The sequence below is a fragment of the Geotrypetes seraphini genome, chromosome 4, assembly GCF_902459505.1.
Source record: "Geotrypetes seraphini chromosome 4, aGeoSer1.1, whole genome shotgun sequence".
NCBI lineage: Eukaryota > Metazoa > Chordata > Amphibia > Gymnophiona > Dermophiidae > Geotrypetes > Geotrypetes seraphini.
The window spans coordinates 117,798,176-117,814,926 of NC_047087.1; the positions used below are offsets into that span (position 1 = coordinate 117,798,176).

The 16,751-nt window shown below is 40.0% G+C and overlaps 1 protein-coding gene across 14 annotated transcripts in view; it reads left to right on the forward strand.

Moving 5' to 3' along the window:
• ZBTB20 (zinc finger and BTB domain containing 20) overlaps window positions 1-16,751 on the forward strand; it is a 1,614,058-nt gene that overhangs the window by 958,925 nt on the left and 638,382 nt on the right. For all 14 annotated transcript variants that reach the window (XM_033940835.1, XM_033940838.1, XM_033940833.1 and 11 more), the window contains one exon: window positions 11,731-11,837. The gene's annotated coding sequence lies outside the window, so the exon portion shown is untranslated. The remainder of the gene's footprint in view (window positions 1-11,730; window positions 11,838-16,751) is intronic.

Below are 16,751 nucleotides of genomic sequence, written 5' to 3' on the forward strand. Positions count from 1 at the left end.
CCAGTAGAAACCAACTGAAAATGTAAATGAAGAAATTGTTTTCTTTTAATTAGTATAAAAGGAGATAAAACAAGGAGTACGCTAATCTTGTGTCCATGAGATAAAATATCAGGTTTCCTGAAGTAGTACATCAATTTAACCCCCCTCCCTCCCTTTTACTAAGCTGTGATAGAGGTTTCTACCCTGACATTGTTCTTACTATCATAGAATTTTATGAGCGTCAGAGAATTTAGCACTCCGGACCACGGTAGAAACCTCTACCTTAGCTTAGTAAAAGAGGGCCTGTCTCTATCACTCAAGAAAAAAATCAGGTTAAACTATTTGTTCTTTCTACAATAGATATCTCAGTTAGATCTGCCAAATTCAGCAAAGATCTAAGAGCTATTACATGAATCTCTTGACTGTCTGCACACATCTGTCAACAAGTCCTAAGTTTGTACAGCATGAGAAATAGTAGAGAAAATAACAGCCAATAAATAGCTCTTCAATATTTTTAGAGCTGACATCTTTTCATTGTATGGAAATTTAAAACTGTAAATTCTTGACACCAGCTGTGTTCTTTTTCTTCTTCAGTTTAGGACAGAGAAGCAGATACCCTTCAATTACAGCTGCATTTTTTTTTTTCTTTTTCACGCCGTCATTCACTCAGTTTCCTCTACATTCGTTCAATCAGTCAAGCCTGATCATTGGAAACATTGTAGCTCGACACAGTTCTGTGTTTCGCCCTCAGGCGTCATCAGGAGCTTAAGACGGAAACAGGCTTCACTTCTTCACAAGCTCTGACAGTTCATCATATTTTGTTTCCGAGCCTCAACCAGGAACAAACAGGACATCCAAATCAGGATATTTCTCCAGCTAAAACCAGCTGGAGAAAGATCCTGATTTGGATGTCCTTTTCCTGGTTGTGGCTAGGAAACAAAATATGATGAACTGTCAGAGATTGTCAGTCCAGTGATGTCAGCAGATAGTGGGCTGATCCCCAAGCTGCCATTGAATATTTTACATTTCTTCTCGCATAAAGAGAATAATGTTGTCTTTTCCCTACATCTGCAGCTAGTGCACAGTTTATATCTACTCTCAAATAACCACCATGGTAAGCTGGATTTTTATGTTTCTTGTTGATCTTCATTGATGTTACCATATTGATGAGTGGATCCCAATGCTTATACTGAAGATCTTATGTTTCTTTTCACACAATTTAGATCATTGCTTCTGTTCCTTAGCATTTTAATTTTCTGACAAGTATCTCATGAGAGAATGGGTCAAATGTCTTCTGAAAATCCAGATATATTTTATCCATTGACATACCCTTATCCATATATGTATTAACCTTGCAAACACCATCTAACAGATTTATACAGCTCTTTCTGTAATGCAGTGGCAAGTCAACAGCCTCCAGTCTACATCATCTATGGTAAACCACCATGGAACAGATAGAGTAGGGTTCTGCATAACTACCCCGGTGCACAAGGTGGGTAGCATAAAAAATGTTAACATGGTCCCAGTGGCGTACCAAGGGGGGTTGGGGGGCAGGGGAGGCAGGGGGCTGTCCACCCCAGGTACCTGGTCTAAGGGGGTGCACAGTCGGCCCACCAGGTCTTGAACCTCCTAAACAAGCAGCAGCAGCAGTAAACTTTAAATTCAGTCATCACAGAACCTTCCTACACCTTCCCATGGCTGTGAGTCCACCCCTTCCAACGTCACTTCCTTGTTCTGCAGCAGAGCTGACAGCCACAAATAATTTACTTTTATATCTATCTAATGGAGGTTTAGGTGACAACAATGTACCACAGATAACCACCTCATAAGATAACGGAATCAAAGACTCCAGAATCAAATTGATTTGTCCCATATTGAATTCCAAAAGTTGAGCATCAAAGGACAATAGAACAACAAATGATCCAGTGTCCCTATTTCAAGATGACAGTGCCATCTATTAGATTTGGAACTATCTATCTTCTGCAAACGAACTGGGGTCCAAAAAACTCTATATAACAGAAAAAACAAGGTTTGTCTCATAGATGCTGACACTGTACATCTCATCCTCCAAGTCCAAATCCAAATCCGTGGCCATTGAGTAGCAGAAATCTGCTGCTTTATCTCAATGCTCCCAATGTCTTTTAGACTAGTTTTAGGTTTCTTCTTCAAATACTCAGATATTAATTTATACCACTTGATGGCCTGATGCCTAGCAAATCTGTCTGGAAACACAGGCCCGGTAAACCATACTGAGTTTTTTAAATTTCGCCAATCGGGGAACCCCTTCTGAATGGCCTGCTTCAACTGCAACCACTTATATGCTTGAGACTTTGTAATGCCAAATGATTGTTGCAGTCGTGAAAAATCAAGCATTTTCCCCTTTGATAACACATCATCTAACATGCGTATGCCTGCCTGCAACCAATGTTTCCAGAGGATCTTAGATTCGCCAATTTGAATCTTGGAGTTCAACCATGAGGATTGACACGTGGATTGTTGAACTGGTATAATTTTAAATTGTTAATGAAGTTTAATGTTTTCCATGTGGCACAAAGAATACTATTGTCCTTGTAAATACGGGGCAACTTGATACTCAAAATGTGGTTCAACTGTAATGGGGACATAAGTTGCCTTTCTAAAATCAACCAATCCGGAAAATGCTCCAAGACTTAAGGAAGGATCCAATACATACCCTGCCGCATAATGAAAGCTTGATGGTATATATAGAAATTATGAAAATTTACACCCCCCCAAACCACAGCCCCTCCTCCCCCCCCCCCCCCCCCCCCCCCCCACCGGCCAATTGTGGTTTTTGCAAAGATACTAAAGGTATTCTAGCAGATATACCCAGCCAAACAAATTTTGTAAGGATCCCATTCAATTTCTTATAAAAGGACCCTTGAAAATAAATTGGCAACATACTCATTTGGTAGCAAACTACAGGCAAAATCCTCATTTTAATTGTTTGGACTCTCCCCCACCAAGAAAGATGTGGGTTCCAAAGCTCACACATTTTGTTGACTTTCAGCAGTATTGTTACTTTTCATTTACTGTCATTGTGTCTTCCAAAGTTCTTTGAATCATGATACCCAAATATTTTATGCCCTCTTCCTTCCAAAGGAATGGGAATGGATCAAATAAGTCTTTTACACAATGTACATTTAATGGAAGAACCTCTGATTTACTCCAATTTATTTTGTAGCCAGAAAATTTGCCAAATCGGTCAATCAATAACAGTAAATTAGGGATGGTAGATTCAGGATTTTTCAAATGAAGCAAGATATCATCTGCATAGGCCAAAACCTTATAATCACGACCTGCATATGGATTTCCCTGTATTTCCTTTGCCTGCTGAATAGCCAACAACAAGCCAGAACAATATCAAAAAGCAAAGGGGACAAGGGACATCCTCGTCTAACTGCCGTCTCTAGAGAAAAACGCTCAGAAAATGTATTATTAATATATAGCCTGGCAGAAGAGGAACTATACAAAGTTTGAGTCATTTGAATAAATCCATATCCTATTCCAAACCATTCCATTACTTGATAAATGAAAGTTCATTCCACATGATCAAAGTCATTCTCTGCATCCAAGGAGACAGAGAAGGCTGAATCGTCCATTGTTTTTGATAAATTTTTCAGAACATGCATATCCACAGTCTTTTTTGTTTTTCTCGTTGGAAAATTTTACTGTGGATTATTGGGTCTTCTTTTTTCTTTTGTTGTGTAGTACAATATTAGGGAACATGTATCACTGTTTCTGTTTCTGTAGTGTTGTTGCATTGTATGCAGAGTCCAACAACATCTGTTATAGATATATGTATGATGATCTTATTGGGTCACGGTATAACAGTTTGTCCATATTTTTATGTGCATTACCTTGGAAACTGCTGAGATTTTTGGTGGTATAAAATTTTTTTTAATAAATAAATATGTATGTGATTCCCACCCTGTGTACTCAGTGTCATGTCTGAATGGAGGTGCAGTGGGGAGTAACATCCATATTGGCATCAACATCTGGACTAGCCAGAATACCACATATGCCGGTGGCCACTATATGACATGGGGTCAGAGAGCTAGGGCCAAACCTATTATTTATAATAATATAATATATTCTACTGTAAGTTTATTCTGAGTTATCAGATGCACGTTGAGATTCTATTGAAGAGAAATTTAATATTTTCTATTTGTGTTTTTGGATTCATCTACCTTTAAAAGTGTGTGTATATGGACTTTTGTAAGGTTATCCATAATGGCTCAATAAAGGAATAGTGGACTAGGATTTTCAGAAGACCAGAAAGAGGAGATTTTAAGAGCCCCAGTATTATTAACAATTATTAATAGGTGATAATATGGTGGACCAATTATGGCTTGATATTTTGAATAAACACAAATTGTTGGTATGTTTGGGACTCCTTTTACAAAGGTGCATTAGGACCTTAATGCACAGAATAGCGTGCACTAGCACATGCTAATCTTGTGTGCGCGCTAAAAACGCTAGCGCACCTTTGTAAAGGGAGCCCTTAGAGTCGCACAGTGCATCATTAGTTGAGTATTGCAAGCAGGAAATAATTCCTCGTGTTTTATGCATGACAAAAGCTCCTAAATTATTTTCTAATGATGTGGATTTTGTAATATTATGGTACAGACCGCTGTGAGCAGACTTGTTTTGTCGATATATAAAAAGAAATTCCATAGTAGCCACATGTAATAGAAACAGTTTAGTTAATGGAAATTTATAGTGTACCAGTTAAGCAAATAGTTCCTGCTTTCAGTGGATTATAATATCCTGCTGTACATTGCCTTGGGTGAATCTCTTCATAAAGGCAGTTAATAATCCCAATAAATAGTTACATATACAATAAAAGCTCACTGGTTCCTTATTCCACAAAGAATAACCTATAAAATCATACTTTTAGCATTCAAAACAGCCAGAATTCTTAACCAATTTTCTAATTCCCTACACCCCAGCTAGAACACTGAGATCACAATTACAAAATCTCTTAACGGTTCCATCTCTCCATATTATTAGCACTACACGAACAACAAACTTCTCCATCACAGCCCCTTCTCTTTGGAACTCATTACCCCTGGAACTACAGGATGAACCCATGCTAGATCGTTTCAAAGGAAAACTAAAAACATTTCTTTTTATAGATGCATTCAGCCTCTAATGCACTTACCTTATGAAACATCTTCATTTTTGGCTTTGGTTATCAGATGGAATCTCCCTTCCTTTTGTATTTCCCCTATATGGCTCTCTTTCCTATTTTATAATGTACTTATTTACCTTAATCCTATTGTTCCAGTAGGTCCTGTATGTTTTAATGTATGTTACTCTATTTTACTATTTTTATTATGTACAAACCATTAAGAAGACTGATAGTGGTATATCAAATTTTTATTAATCTTGAAACTTAAACTTGAAACTTGGAAGTGAAGAATTTAGAATACAGACATAGAACTACTTTGTTATGATGAAGCTAAGTACAACTGCAACCTTGTGTAAATTCCTCCTAAATTGGATGTGGCTCAGGTGTATTCTGTGTCAGTGCACACAAATTTTTGGATTGCTCATGACCTACCCATGCCCCCTTTTCAGATCTACAGTATGCACTAGGATTTATGCATGCATCTTTATAGAATATGTCAAGCAAGATGCATATGTAAATTACCATATTTTTCGCTCCATAAGACAAACTTTTTTTCCACCCAAAAGTAGGTGGAAATCTCGGTGAGTCTTATGAAGCAAAAGTACAAATTTTATTACCTCCCCAAACCATTGTAAAACCCGCCTCCACCACCGCACCACCTTTTTAAACCTACCCGCCCACTGCCGCACTACCTTTTTTTTTAACCCCCCCCACCCACCTTTTGTCGTCCTCGTCATCCCTCCTTGTCTTCGTCCCCACTTTTTAATCTGGTGGTCCAGCGTGTATCCTTCTCTCATCTTATTTTTCAGCCAGCAGCGCACAGATCAGGAGCGCGGACATCAGGAGCAAGCTTTACGGCTCTCCTGCTCGGCCCCGCGCTGCTTTACGAATGGCTGCCGTAGGTTCTTGCAGGACTTGCCTCCTCCCAGCTGCGGTTCCTACACGCAACCTGTGACTGACCTGGAAGCTTTCCCTCTGATGTCAGAGAGGAGGCTTCTAGGTCAGCCACAGGATGTGTTCAGGAGCTACTGCTCACAGATTTGCGAGGAGGAGTATGACTGGGAGGAGGCAGCCGACCAGCGGAGGTAAACACCCATGAGAGGGAGGTACAAATTTGGGGCACAGAATGGAGGGAAGGATGATGAGGGATGCATTGGAATATGGAAGGGAGGAGAAGGGTCGCATTTGGACCAGAAAGGAGGAAAGGAAGGGGGTGTTGGCACAGGAAGGGAGAGGCAGGACCCCTGTTCATGAGTATGAGTCCAACATAAGTCAGAGGTTCTTAACCTGGGACTGCCTGTACTTGGGACCTGGGTTGGCCACTGTTGGAAACAGGATACTGGGCTTAATGGACCTTCGGTCTGTCCCAATATGGCAATTCTTATATTCTTAGAGATTTAAAGGCCTTGGGGCTTTTGCGCAGCTTCGCAAAGGAGGCTGTAAGTTTGTATCAGAGGCAGAAGAGGGTTAAATAATTTGCCCAAGATCACAAGAATTTTCTGTTGATGAGGAATTTCTTTGATTCTTTCTGGCTATGATCCATGCAGCAAACTAAGGGCAAAGCTTGAGAACATAGTTCCTTCTCAGAACCAGTTGATCTGAGTAAAAAATTTTCTTTGTGTTCAAACATTTTCAGCTATGTTCAGTTATGTTACCCTGTGAACACCAGTCATTTTTGCAAGATTTGGTTTTTAATTATGTCATTTTAATTATGTCATAAAAAATGTATTTATTTAAACTAATCAGGCTCCACAAAACTATAAAATAAAAGCGTTTGACCTATGTGCTGATGTTTCAATAGTTAACAGGAAATCAGCTGTAAAGCACTAAATCGGAAGAAAGCTCCATTTCCTCTCCTATACAGCCAACAATTTTTTGACCTTTCAGAGAAAGTCGTGTTTCAAAGCATGAAAGGGTGCCTAAAATGATTGCTCTTTCTTTCTTGCCTGGCATATGCTTCTTTTGCTCTGTTTCTATTAACTTCCCATTTCTGCTAGTTTCGAGAAAAAAAAGGCCAATGTAAAATTTCCACAGTAACAATTTACGGGGCAAAATACAAGAATGTGTAAAAACTGATCTCCTCTTCTAATAAAGGTGGAAGAGCTTTGAATTTAAACGATAATGTCCTCTGAGAAAGCATGTACAAGGGAGGTGAGAGGACAACCATATTGTATGTGTGGGCCAAGCATAACATTTTATAATCTCCTCATTACCCTGGGCTGACTGGAGTGGTAAAGTTATGTGACTGGCCTGCTGTCTGTGCCACTACAAAATGGTGTGCCCTAAGCTACGTGGTGACATGCGCGCTCATAAACAGCTTACAGGGAACTACTAGAGAATCTGCTTTGGTGCCCAATATAAGAGACTTAGGGATCAGTGGCGTATCAAGGGGGAGCGGTCTTCCCCAGGTGCAGCCTTAGGAGGGGTGCACAGTCGGAAAGGTTCGGAAAATTCCTGGGCTGCGATGGCACTCAGCGGCATCGGCGCCCCCCCTGCCCCGCGACAGCACTCAAGTTCAGCCTCCTTCTCCCGGCATCAGCAGAACTTCAGATCGGCAACAGGTGCTCAGTCAAAAGCTTCCCCTGACTCAGTCAAAAGCTTCCTGTTTCCGCCCAGGCAATTCAGTCAGGGGAAGCTTTTGACTGAGCACCGTCACGGAGGGAGGTGGGGCGCCGATGCCAGTTAGAGCCGTCACGGAGGGGGGGACGCCGATGCAGCTGAGTGCCGTCACAGCCCAGGAATTTTCCGGACCTGTCCGGCTGTGCCCCCCCCCTAAGGCTGCACCCGGGGTGAACCGCGCCCCCCCCCCCTTGGTACGCCACTCTTAGGGATACTAAGCCCTCCTAAATCTCAGGCTGGCAGACTGGAGCAGTACTGTCAATTTACGTAAGCAGAGTGCATGGAGGTTACTAGGAGGGTGACTGAGGCATGAAGCTGGATGAAACTCTCTGCTGGTTGCAGTTGCTAATTCCCTACCTCCTGTCTGTGACTAGTTGTGGACAGCTGGCTGAGCTAATTGGCAGAAGGTTGAAAACACTTTGTGGAGCTCCTGCAGTGAAGGGGGAAGGGGCAGCACAGAGAGAAGAATGCAAGCTCTTGTGTGCAGGTGGACAGTAAAATAAATCAGTACTATACTAAGGATAGGGTATAGTGGTACACAGGAACTATCAACTTTGTGTGTTATGTACCACCAAGTTTAGGGTAGGAGAAAATGAACTAGGAGAAGAGGCAGCTCAGGGGTGATATGATAGAGGTCTATAAAATACTGAGTGGCGTGGAAAGGATATATGTGAATCGCTTGTTTACTCTTTCCATAAATACAAGGACTAGGGGGTTGTGATGAAGCTACTAAGTAGTAAATTTAAAACACACTGGAGAAAATATTTCTTCACACAACATATAACTAAACTCTGGAACTTCGAACGTGCTGAAATCAGTTAGCATAGCAGGATTTTAAAAAGATTTGACTAATTTCCTAAAAGAGAAGTCCATAGGTCATTATTTAGATAGCTTGGGGAAATCCACTGCTTATTCCTGGGATAAGCAGCATAAAAATTGTTTTACTACTTGGGACCTAGCTAGGTACTTGGAACCTGAGCTGGCTAATGTTGGAAACAGGATACTGGGTTTGATGGACCTTCGGTATGGCTATTCTTATGTTCTTACAACTGAAGTTGGATTGAAGGGGCATTATTGAAGTCTCAGAGGAAGATTTTCAAAGCTTAACGAACCTTTAATGTGGTCGCTAAACCTGCTCCAGCCAGTTTATCGGAACAGTATTTTACTGGCCGATTATCAGAACGGCTCACCCTGGTCTTTTCCAAGCTTCCTAGCAGTCTCCGACTCTGCCATGCAATTGTAGAACAACAAGGTCATTAAAATTAAAACGTTAGTAAAATGTGCTCATTAATATTAAAAGAGGCACTCCGGGCAATTCTCTATCATCGCCGGGTGATTCCCTAACCTCATTGTATCATATTTGCAGGTAAATTTTTCCGGCAGGTTCTGAGCTGTCGTAGCCTTAATCTCCAATCATGGGACATACGATGGCAACAACATTTTTGGAACGTCCCGTCATCCGGGACACACGATAGGAAAAGGTTAAGGCTCAAAACCAGCGAGGTACAAAATCTTATCTGCGGTGACTGCCTAGGAAGTTCAAGTCCAGCGTTCTTAGAGTATTTCCTCAATTTCCAAACAAGGCAGAACCCAATAGCCAAGTTATATTGGGTTATGCCTCGTTTGGAAATTGAGGAAATACTCTAAGAATGCTGGACTTGGAACTTCCTAGGCAGTCTCCGCAGATAAGTCTCCACAGATAAGCTGCACCTCCACCACGTATCGAAAGAGGTATAATAGGGCAGGGAGGAGAAGGAGGGCAGAGCCTGGCAACGGCCTTAAAATAAAATTCTGGGAGGGGTTATTGACCCGAATATAACCGGGACCTCCATTTTTGGGCCAATTTTTTGGCCCAAAAATCCCGGTTTATATTCATAAGATACATAAGATACATAAGCAATGCCTCTGCCGGGTCAGACCTGAGGTCCATCGTGCCCAGCAGTCTGCTCACGCGGCGGCCCAACAGGTCCAGGACCTGCATAATAATCCTCTATCTATACCCCTCTATCCCCTTTTCCAACAGGAAATTGTCCAATCCTTTCTTAAACCCCAGTACCGTACTCTGCCCTATTACATCCTCTGGAAGTGCATTCCAAGTGTCCACCACCCGCTGAGTAAAGAAAAACTTCCTAGCATTTGTTTTGAATCTATCCCCTTCCAATTTTTCCGAAGTATATTCAAGTATTTACGGTAGTAAATGCTCTGCATGCAGCACCTGCCATGTTCCTCTCGGATCATTTACATTCAAACCAGCCAGCAAATCACAGAGGGGAAAATTTAGGCTTGGATAATAAGATTTAGCAAGAGAGTTTTACACCTGTGCCCCTTCCCCTGTGAGAACGTATTTTTGGGTATTACCAAAGGGGAAAAGTATAATTCAGTCACTCACAAACAGAAGTCAACATCACAAAAACATCAATGGATGTAAACCCCAATAAGATTTCATACATTTTCTTTAAAACGAATAAGATTTAGTTTTGTTTATAGAATATCAAACCAAGTCGCTCTCTTATACATGGCCTGAACGACTTAGAAATTGACCTTAGGAGGTTACACTTTTCAATAGATCATAATGTGGTCTCTGATTTTGTGTTGAAAAACTCTGGCAACTCCTATTACAATCTAGTTTGTCTCCTTGAGGCAACCTGATAAAATACCAGCACGAAAGAAGACTCGTTATGTAGCACTCCGTAAGAAACCTGGATTTTAATCCTGTCAGAATAGCTTTAGGAATTATTTAAAGCATTGACAAATATAACATGAACCTTTTGTAGGCATTTTCTAAAAGCTGTTTTTTTTAGCAGCAAAGACAATCACAATCAAGAAATCATGTTAGCTGTCCCTTCTTTCACTTTGCAGCTAAAATGCCTCTCTCTGTATACCCTGAAATATATAGCAGAGATTTATATAAATTTTAAAACAAAATACCTTTATTAGTGACATTGAGTTTGTAACTCTCCATATTCTTCAAGTAACGTTCACAGCATGAGAAAATGCCATCAAACATCTATATTATACAGTAGTAAGCAACATTAACAAAGCAACATAATTTTCAAATCCAACTCTAGACTAATTTTCCAGGTCTCTTTTGTTAGAACCTAGGGGTCCTTTTACAAAGACGCGGTAGCGGTTTAACGCACGGAATACTGCGCGTTAAACCACCTGCCGCGCCAGTACCTAACGCCTCCATTGACGAGGCGTTAGGATTTTAGGCTTCTGTGGGGGTTAGCGCGTGATGAAATGTCCCACACGCTAACCCCCGTAGTGCGCCTTGATTAAAGGAGCCCCTAGAGTTCCAGAACAATTCATTTTTCTATCTCCTCACAGCTTTTACTATACACTGCTGATATACCCCCTCTTTTATGAACGCATAGCGTGGGCTTTAGCGCCGGCAGCAGCGGTAACTGCTCTGACTCTCAAAGGAATTCCTACGAGCATTGGAGCAATTACTGCCGGTGCTAAAACTCACGCTATGCGTTCGTAAAAGAGGGGGATAATCATGTACAAACTTTCTCAACCGATGGACTACGTCAAGCTTAGACAAGAAACACTGTATATCAAATCCAGAGTACTTGTGTACCTTGTCCTCCATCAGTCTCTGTCTGACATCATCATTCTTTTTTTTTTTTAAATTATTTATTCATTTTTAAGCGTACAATAAGTGCATCAATATAATATGACAATGCCACTGGATTGTCTAATAAACAATTAATTTGGTCCCAAATTGATTTCCAAAAGGTCATAATAAATGGACAATAGAACAATAAATGCTCTAAAGTCCCTGCTTCATCATTCTAATAAAAAAGAAACTTGTTTTATCTTAAGTGTATGTTGCATTGATATTCTTGTCTTTATTAAATTTGTCTTTTTGATATGCTGTCATATGCCATATTCTGTTTTTAATTCATTCATAAACTAAACGTTTTTTTTTCTCTCTCTCTCTGTTTTTTTGCATGTCTCCAAACTGATGACTTGTGCAGTGGTTGCTGTTTTTCTTCCCTACTGCAAGAGAGAGCAAGCGAGGGAACATTAGCTGGAATGAAATCCTGTTGTCCTTATGCTGGACCTGAATTTCAAACTTGAAAAGGTACAGTCTCAACTTCATTTTCCTAAATCAGAGCTGTGAAGTACAAGCTAATGCTGAGAGTAGTAGCAAACAATCTATCAAACAGCACAAGCAGTATATCTGTGTTTGTCCTGAACATCACTACTTTGAAATAATTGAATGTCTGACAAGTCTATTTGCAGTAAACATATCTCAGGGCTTCCCAAATGTGGGCTGCAGGTTCAAATGGGATAATGTTTGGGGTTTCAATCTGGGCAGGCCCTCCATAAATGCATCTTTGACCTACATCTCTGGGGGGGGAGGTCACCTGTTTTCTGTGACTGCATGAATGGGGTCGTAACCACGGGAAGATTGATAAGTGCTGCCATATCTATTATTGATGTTGTTGTTAAGTGTTGTTGAGTCAACGTCAATTTGTGGCAACTCTGTGGATAGTTGTCCAGAACTGTATTTGATGTTCAGTCAGATGGATATTCATTGACAGAATAGCACTTACAGCTGTTGTTACTGTATTGCCGGTCCTCCACTTTTGCACTGACCTTAAATCTTGCCAATCATGATGTCTTTCTCCAATGATCTTTCCCTTCATATATGGTGTCTGAAATATGAAAGTCTTAATTTTGACATTTGACACGATCGGTATTGATTATTACTAACAACTGGGCTGCCAATTATGCATTCACTGATCGACATGTATTCAGAAAAAATATGCAGATAATATTGGGTCATTTACCTTACATACGGAATATAAAGTGAAAAGGTTTTTTACAAAATAAGATCAACAATTGTCTCTCAGTTTATATTCGAGCCTCTAGAGTATCATGATCAGCCATTGTAGGGTCCTTGAGTACGTGCAGGTGCCTAACTGTTATGTTATACTCTCTAATTGCACCTAGTTTCCTTTATACGAGGGTCATTTCCTAAATAATGCATACTATTTTTTTTTTTTTAATTTACATGTTTTATTTTTTTTCAAGTATTTCTTTACAATCCTTGAATATAGTCTCCCTGCTTTGCAATTACTGAGTCCCAACGTCCGGGAAACTTCATTATTCCCTCCAAGAAACTGTTTTAGTTCAGTTGCCGAATGGCTCGGGTACCGGCGGAAGAAAGCTCTTCCAGAGATGCAAAACGATGTCCACGCATAGGTTGTTTCAACTTTGGAAAAAGGTCAAAGTCTGGTGGACTCGTGTCTGGATTGTAGGGAGCATGAGGTAACACCTCCCAACCATAGTCGTGTAGGTTTTCAATGACATTCTCTATGTGCGGGTGAGCGTTGTCGTGATGAATGATTGGCTCAGCCAAGAGTAACTGAGGTCGGGTTTTGTGCATTTATCTGTGCATTTTATGCAAAAAATACACTGCTGTGATACTTCTTCCACATGGAACTTTGTCTGTGATGATGATGCCTTCATGATCATAAGCAAAAATCAGCATTTGTTTGACTTTTGACTGAGCTCGTCGAAATTTTTTTGGTCATGGGGAAGATGGAGCGGTCTATAAGGATCTTGACTAAACCCTTTCCAGTAATCAGCTCAGTTAATTTTAGGAAGAAATATGCCAAAGAATATAGTGGCAAGAAAATTAAACAGTGCAAACTTTAGTATATACATTTTAGGCAATGAGCCTATGCAAATAGCTTCTTGTAGGAATGCTGGTACAATACTGCAAATGTAGCTCGTACATATGACCAACTATAATTCAATTGCGTGCATGGATTTGGTTTACAATATTGAAAGGAATTTTGGCAAAGTTTAGCTTGTGGTTACTCATCAGGTACATAAATACTAATGATAAATAGACCAGTATATAATTAAGCTTGGAACAATAGGGCTTTGAGAATGTAACAAAGCTGAAAAATTATTTTTTGATCAATTTTTTGTTTTTAAAAATGTAAACCTTAATAAACTAAACATTTTGAAATTGTAAGCAATGATTCTAATTAAGAGAAACACCTACCCTGTTTTCCCGAAAATAAGACTTGTCCCAAAAATAAGCCCTAGCATGATTTTTTAAATGCTCCTAATATAAGCCCTACCCCAAAAATAAGCCCTAGTTATGCTCGACTCCCAAAGCTCTCACCCCCGAATGTCCCCGACTCCATCACTGACATTAGTGCTGCGTGATTCACCAAAAAAAAATCAGACTAATCAATTCAGCGACCCCCCACCCCGATGAGACTTGACATACCTCTGCTCCGAGGCCTCCTAAAGCAGCAGCGGTAGCAGCACTCTGAATGGGTTCCTTTGTGGTCTTCCCCGTTGGGGCTTTCTCTCTTTGTCACAGTGAGAGGGTCAGTGGGGTTCTATTGCACAGGGGATGGGAGGGAGGAATAAAAAGATGTTGCAGAGGGAAGACCCAGCCCATTCAGAGCGCTGCGCCGCTGCTGTTTTTGGAGGCCTCGGAACAGAGGTATATCAGTCTCATGGTGGGAGGGTTGGAGGGGTTCTGCTGCACATGGGGATGGGAGGGAGGGATAGAAAGATGTTGCACAAGGGGGGGGGGAGAAAAGAGGAAGAATTGGGGTGGAGGAGAGAAAGAGAAAGATGATTTGTTGTACATGAAAAAAAATAAGACATCCCCTGAAAATAAGCCCTAATGCATTTTTGGACCCAAAATTAATATGACACTGTCTTATTTTCGGGGAAACACGGTATTAGAAACTGCAACAAAAATGTAATTAAAATATGCTGTTAGTGTTTGCTGTTTTAGATTTGCCATTCCTTTGCTTCTGATTGTGTTTGCTATTTTATTAACAAGATCCAATGTATCTGCATTGTTTTTTCACATCCGCTTGAAAATCTTTTTTATAAAGTGGAGGTCTTCAGAATATGCTGCATTGGGTTAATCTCAATCATCTCCATCTTCTTCTTCAGGGCCATCGCTGTTTGCATGATCTTTGTTGCAATGACCAAGAACATTTTCAATGATTTCTTCATCTGTAAGATGTTGGTTAATTGGACCAATGCCAACCATTCATCAGTAGTTTTTGATGATGTTTCCAAGTTAAAATTTGTAATGAGTTTCGATAAATGTTGAATTGTTTCTTCTTTTGTTAATTTGCATGATGCTTGTTAAATTTCTTGCTCAGTGAATCCTTCAAAACCTTCCTCCACAACAGTGTTTTCTTCAAAACTTAAAACAAGAGAATTAACCCAATGATCTCTACAGACAAATCCAAAAAGAAACAAAAAACAATAAGGAGAAATGATGTTCCTGAGATGGTTTTTAAGTGGTTTGCCTAGTTTTAATATTATTTTAATATTAATAAAGTCCATCTCAGGAACATCATTTCTCCACATTGTTTCTTCAAAACTGAAAAATAAAACTTTGACAACTTTAAAATATGTCAGAGAAGTCTTTCTAAGAACAGTTTTCAGTAGACTTATTTCCTATAGTGACCCATGCAGCCTTAATTAATACTTAGTTCCATCAAAAATATAGGGTCTCATCTATTAAACTGTGCTAGCAGTTTCTAGCGCCTGGAGCCGCGCTGAATGGCCCACGCTGCTCCCGACGCTCATAGAGTTTCCTATGAGCGTCGGGAGCAGCGCAAGCCTTTCAGTGCAGTTCTCTGCGCTAAAAACTGCTAGCACAGTTTAATAGAAGAGGGAGATAGTAACATCCATTGAATGTGAAATTATAGTTTTGATTACTTCTCAGTGATAATTAGTCTTAAAGTTGTGAATTACACATTGATCTAGTGCCTTAATTTGTGACTTTGTGTTCTTAGACATAAAACTTGAATTTTACCATCTTTTGATATGTGATTCCGAAGGATGATGAGCAGGGCAGTAATCCAAAAGGAGTATTGCCTAGCATTTTTTGTCGCTTGCAAGTGCTTTTGCCTTTTAGACAATTCTATAAATGGGGCCTAAAGTTAGATGCTGGGAGAGTGTGGGCCAGTGGAGTTCCATAAACTTGTATGCAATATTATAGAACAACACGCCCAACTTGCATGTCGGAATTTATACCTGGCTTCAGTTGGTGTAAGACCTTGTACTCAAAGTTGGGCATGGAATATGGCAACCAAAAGTTCTACAAAGGGTGCTCATCTTGAAGGACCCATTATAGAATAGTGATGTGTGGGTGACATTTACTGAATTTGGCCCAAAGTTTTTTTAAATTATGTTATCAAAAACTCCCATTGTCATCCAGGCATATTTGCTGTTAACCTAAATAACTGGCAGAGGCATTCTTTTCAGATGGTAAAAGCAACGAGGATTGCTAGAATGACCAATCAAGAGATGAATAAGTTTATGATTTCCAGTCTGCTCATTTCTGTTCACTATATTGTATGTCTAGCGTTCTGTTAGGCAAGAGCTTGACAAGTAGTGCAGTTTCATTGGAATTGTATGTCTATTTTGAATAACTGACCAACCTTTATCTGAAATTGATGCATGAGCTATGCGTACTATTGCTTGAATCATCCCAGTCATCCTTTGCTGGCTTTGAATATTTCATCTCCATTCAGACTATTGTTGAATTTCTTTGCCTGCACTATGACAATTGGGTCACCGAGTGGAATTTCTTCTTGCTGTTCCTCTGAAAACCTCATGCAAATTGTTTTGGCCAATGATTGATTCACTGAATGCTTATATGATTCCGTGCTACTCCTTCAGCCAATTCTATTTATTAGGATTTATTTACTGGGGTTTTTTTTTTAAAAGAAATTCCTCTGAGGTGGTGTACAGCAGAAATAACTCGAGCATAAGCAATAGACAATTATAGCATAAACAAATTCAGATAGCAAAATACATTATCAACTTATGTCTTTCATGAACTGCTTTAACGTGGCTTGGTTTTTCAACCATTCTTATGGTGTACAGTACATTCAGAAACACCAGACTTCTGTGATACAAAGGCTTGGTTTTTGCCATGATTCTTCATTGCATTTACTGCTGCTAACTTCTTGACAGTATATCAATGTTTGCA